The sequence below is a fragment of the Phoenix dactylifera genome, chromosome 4 (assembly GCF_009389715.1).
Source record: "Phoenix dactylifera cultivar Barhee BC4 chromosome 4, palm_55x_up_171113_PBpolish2nd_filt_p, whole genome shotgun sequence".
Taxonomy (NCBI): domain Eukaryota; kingdom Viridiplantae; phylum Streptophyta; class Magnoliopsida; order Arecales; family Arecaceae; genus Phoenix; species Phoenix dactylifera.
In genome coordinates, this window is record NC_052395.1 from 27,391,963 (window position 1) to 27,397,962 (window position 6,000).

The window sequence follows — 6,000 nt, forward strand, 5'->3', positions numbered from 1 at the left end:
CTTTACTTGTTGTAGAATACCCCAAAAATATACCCTCATCAGATTTAGAATCAAATTACCTAGGTTATCCTTTCCATTATTATGAACGAAACACCTACATCCAAAAACGTGAAAATAGTTTACTTTAGGCTTTCTATTTTTCCAAAGTTCATAAGGTATTTTCTTTATAATAGGTCTCAATAAAACTCTATTTTAATATATGACATGAGGTATTAATGGCTTCTCCCCAAAAATACTTAGGGAGGTTACTTTCACATAACATGGTCCTAGCCATTTCCTCTAAGGTTCTATTCTTTCTTTCCACAACTCCATTTTGTTGTGGTGTCCTAGGTGCAGAAAAATTATGAGTCATCCCCTTTATACCACAAAATTCATCAAATAGATGATTTTTAAATTTCGTTTCATGGTCACTTCTAATAGCTATGACTGAAGCATCTCTAGCATTAGTTACTTCCTTATGAAATTTCTTAAATACTGAAAATGCTTGATCTTTATGAGCTAAAAACATGACCCAAGTATATCTAGAAAAATCATTTACTATAACAAGACCATATTTGTTTCCACCTAGACTTGTGGTTCTAGTTGGTCCAAATAGATCCATGTGTAGTAGTTCTAGAGGTCTAGAGGTAGAGACACAATTTATGGATTTAAAGGAGTTCTTTGATTATTTGCCATATTGACAAGCTTCACAGATTTTATTTTTCTCAAATTTTAGTTTTGGCAAACCTATCACGGAATCTCTTTTCACTAGTTTTGATATTGTATCCATACTTGCATGACCTAACTTACGGTGCCATAACCAACTTGCATAATTATCCTTAGTTTCATTAACAACTAAACAGGGGTTATATTTGGCAAGATCCTCAAGGTCTACTACATACACATTGCCATGTCTTATTTCTTTAAAAACTAAACTGTTGTCAATTGAGTTGGTTATGATGCATAAAGATGGTTTGAACAAGACATCAAAACCTCTAACACACAACTGACTAATGCTAAGTAGGTTATGCTTAAGACCATCAACATATCGAATATTATCAATAAAGGTTGAAGGGGTGATTTGTACTTTACCTATACCAATGATGTGACCTTGGTTATTGTCTCCAAATGTCACAGCACCTCCCTTCTTAAGCTCAAGGGTGAAGAATTGGTCTTTGTCACCCGTCATGTGTCTTGAGCAGCCACTATCCAAGTACCAATAGTTTTTGTCGATCTTGGCTGCAAGACACTCCTACACAAGCAAATCATACAATTTTAGGTACCCAAGTTTTCTTGGGTCCTTCATGGTTAGTAATGTTGGTTCCTTTTGGAACCCAAACCCTTTTAATTTTTTTTTTAGTTTTTCCTTTTCTATAATCACACACATTAGCTTTATGTCCTGTTGTTCCACAGCAAAAACAGGTTATTTTCTTAGTTTTGTTTTTCCCTGCTTTTACAAAGAAATTACTAAGGAGCTTTTGCTTATTTTTAGGTTTATACCCTAAACTAGCTCTATTGAACACAGCTCGTTGACTATTAAGTTGAAAGAGTAGATGCCCTATAAGCCAATCATTTGATGGGTTTCTCTTTGTAATCCTCCAAATCATGTACTTTGACACTCGATATATATCAATAAAGGCATTGTGTTTCATCATTTGCTGCTTATCTATTTTATTATTGGATGATGAACCCCATAAATTAGGACATTGGTTTTAGGGTTATGATGAGATCATACCAGTGAGACCTAAAATCCTAAAATTCTAATTTAGAATATTCTCAGTCAAATTGGTATATTGAGTCGGGGATCAATATTACCGGAAAGACTGGCACATCTTATGTATGCTCGATGTAGAGGGTGATTGATCTCACAATCACTTGTGTGAGACACTAATACAAGATGTGGGTGCTCATTAGAGGAATGAGTTCACTGAAATGACCAGCCATGAGAACAACTTATGGATTCTTACTTAATTATCAAAAGATGGTTCTCATAGTGGGAGTTGTGCAAGTGATCCTTAGACCTGAGATCACCATGGTACCTTGTGCACTTGAAGCTATGTTTTGGTTTACCCTCATTCACGACATTGCGTTGTGTACGGAGTATTCTGGATATGGTGGATTTTGTACGAAGGTTGTGAGTAGGTCAACAAGAAATCAGTCACTTCTAGTAAGAGAAGGTAACATCCTACTTACTCTAATCTTATGATGATTCAAGAAGCCTTTGATCAAAGCAAAATGAATATTAGAAAGAGTTTCTAATATTTCATTGTTTGAATTATCATATAAAAGATTGAGAGAGACATGAATAAGTGATTGAGTTTGATATTGATCCATACTCGGGCACTTATTTAGGATGTAGTATGACTGAGGGATTGAATTGCACAGTAACTTTTCACTGAAGGGTATGTTTGGATTTGTCCAATACATTCCTCATCTTCCGGGTAGACATGATACGTTGCTAGACGTCAATCATGTCTTGTGGGTTGATCGGATCAAAGAGTTTGATTAGATTAAAGCATCAGAAAGGTTCTGATTGCTAAGTCAGGTTTAGCACTAAATTGAACCTAAATTGGATTAGAGGTATTCTAATCAGGTTAGGTCAACTTGCACCTGCACCTACTGCTGGCTAAGATAAGGAACCCAATGGGTCACACACAAAGAAATTGATCAAGGGTCTAATTGGATTAGATCATGTTTGCAAGATGAACATGTTAGCACGTGTTGCAATCCTAGCTCCTGATTCAAATTAAATTCGAATATGATTCTTAGATTAGGTTGATCTAATATGATTAGATCATGACCTAATATGGGTTAGCCAAGAGTTGAAACCCATTTGGCTTTAATTAGACCTGATTTGATTAGGTTTAATATTTTCTTTAAGTTGGTTAAACCCAATTGGATTGGATTTGATAGGGCCTTCACTTCTGGACCATTGGATCGCTTCCTGGATGAAGGATCTGGTCCACTGGTTGGCGCCTTCATCTGGACCATTGGATGGCTTCCTGGATGAAGGATCTGGTCTATTGGTCAGCGCCTGAATCTGGACCACTGGATGGCTCTCTGGATGAAATATCTGGACCATTGGTCAGCGCCTGAATCTGGACCACTGGATGGCTCTCTAGATGAAAGATCTGACCGTTGCTCAACGCCTGAATCTGGACCATCGGTGATGGCATCTTGCTTCTGAACCATTGGATGGCACCCTGGATGATGATGCCTTGGATCTGGACCATTAGATGGCGCCTAGATCTGGACCATTGGCTTTGGTTCACTGCATTTGGGCCCTTGGATCATCAGGATTTAAGAGGGAGATGTGAGAAAGAAGTTGATACACCCTTCTCCTTAGCACCCCATCATGATGGGATGCATCTCTTGGCACATGCCTCATCATGATGAGGTGTGTGGATAGGATGCATCCCTTTATGATGCATCCCTCCATCTCTTATAAATAAGGAGGTGCCTTGGGGTTCTAAAGATCATCCAAGAAAAAGCCTCTCCTTCTCTCTCCCTTATCCCTTCTTTCTTATAAGCCTCTCACTTTTGTCCTAACCCAAGACAAGAGGGTCTTCTTTAGGACAAAAAGGCTAGTGAATATTTTAGAGGTAGAAAGAAAGAAGGAAGTGAAGAAAAATCAGCCAATTAAATCCTTTGGAAGGATTGAACAATTAGAATCAAGTTTTGGTGGAGCTAGAGTCTTTAACCCATTCCTGTGTGGATCAACATCGGAGGGTGAACATTTGGGCACCTTAGGACAGCTTCAGACATATTGGATATAGCGTGATAGGTATTCTTCTATACCAAGATTATATTTTCTACATTATTTGGTTATACTATTAAGGTGATCTTGGCTTATTAGGATTTCATATAATGGGTTTTATAAGAAAATTTTATAATCCCGTATCTTCCGCTGCGCCCTAGGGCACTGGGAAACCCCAACAGTGGTATCAGAGCCACCCTTAATCCTTTTAACCAAATGATAATACATGCTATTATCTTGATGCTATGAGATAGCTAGGTTGTTTGTATGCATGATTAGTTTATGCCATGAGATAGTGTTATATTCATGTTGTAGCATAGTATAATTGCTAGTGCTAAATTATAGAATGTGCAATGAGATCAATATAGTAGTATGAAAACTTTGGGCTGACCCATTCTGGAACAATCGACTCAGTTGGTGTCTAGAAAGGAAGCCACAGGTAGTTACTTAATTAGGACCTCACTCTCTGAGTGAGGGGTGCCTCCCACCTGCTTTCCTAGCCAATTATTTGATTGTCCTTTATGGTTGAGCTTAATGTTAGTAAGATACTACTATTTGAAAGCCCTCACTAAATTCATAATTAAGTCGTAGTGTTAATTGCTTTAAGCTGAGCCATTCTGAATCAATTGACTAAGTTGGTGTCTAGGAAAGAGGCTACAGGTGGTTATTTAATTAGGACCTTACTAAGTAAGGAGAGCCCTCCCATCTGCTTACCTGGCCAACTAATTGATTGACCTCCATGGAAAAGCTAATTGCTGATATAACACTATAAAGGTCCTTCCTTCATGCTTAGATATTATTATGTCAATATCTATGCTAGCTTGTTGTGATTCCCACAAGGCTAGTATTAGGGATTGATATTGTAATATCTTGGTGCATATGATGCATATGGCATATTTTAATATGTTGCCTTGTTGTGATTCCCACAAAGGCAGCATTATTCAAATATGACTGTATAAAAATGAAGGGTTTGACTTAACTAGATACAATAGTTTGTTGTGATTCCCACAAGACTATATGTGTGCTAGAGGACAGAATAAAGTTGGGAATTGCATGGGATGCAATTGGAAAGAGTTTCCTACCTTTGAACTTATAAGGGCTTGTTGTGATTCCCACAAGGTCTTTTATAAGGAATTTGGATCTCAACCCCGCTAAGAAAATTAGTATTTCGCGTTCATCATACTTGAGAGTTATGATATTCGATAAAAATAGTGGGAGTAACAATTAGATAAAAGTCTTGTCTGATTGAATACATGTCATCATGATTGGTCTGCTTATATTAGTGTTCTTTGTAATTATAGATTAATTATGCAAAAATGGCATCTTCACTCTCACTTAGAGGTATCTTAGATACAAACAAATTGACTGGTCCCAACTATGTGGACTGGTTGAGGAATTTAAAGATTGTTCTCACATAAGAAAAACTTTCTACATTCTTGAAACCCCTGACCTAGGGTCAGCAGGGAAGATGCAACTGAGGAGGAATTGGCCACATATCGTATGTGGAAAAATGACAGTTTGATTGTCAAATGTATCATGCTTGCTTCTATGAATAATGAATACAGAGGCAGCATGATAGCATGGATACTCACTCCATACTCTTTAACTTGAAGGAGTTATATGGTGAGCAGAGCAGAACTGCTAGATATGAGATATCTAAGCAGTTGTTCCGTGCTAGAATGATCGAGGGATCGTCTGTGCAAGACCACTGTTTAAAGGTTATAGACTTGATCACTCGATTGAGTCAACTTGGCTTTGCTATGGACAGTGAGCTCAGTCAGGATTTGATCCTGCAATCACTACCCGACTCATTCTCGCAGTTTGTTGTGAATTATCACATGAACAAACTGAATTCCTCCCTGCCTGAGCTTCTAAATATGCTGAAAACAGCAGAGTCTCACATCAAGAAGGACAAGGGTCCGATCCTTCTTGTTGGTGAGAGCTCAAAGAAGAAAACGGGCAACAAGGGTTCAAAGAAAAAATTAAACCCTAAGAGTCGCATCAAAAAGAAGAAGGAAAAGAAAATCTCTGGACCCGGTACCTGTTTCCACTGCGACAAGACGGGGCATTGGAAAAGGAACTGCAAGAGCTTTCTTGCAAGTGTAAAGCCTGATGCAAGTGTTGCATCAAAAGGTATGTTTTATTACATGCCAATATGATATTAAGTTCTTCTGATTCTAATTCATGGGTATTGGATACCGGTTGTGGTTCTCACATATGCAAATCTTTGCATGGACTGCAGAAAATTAGAAGTCTGAAGAAGG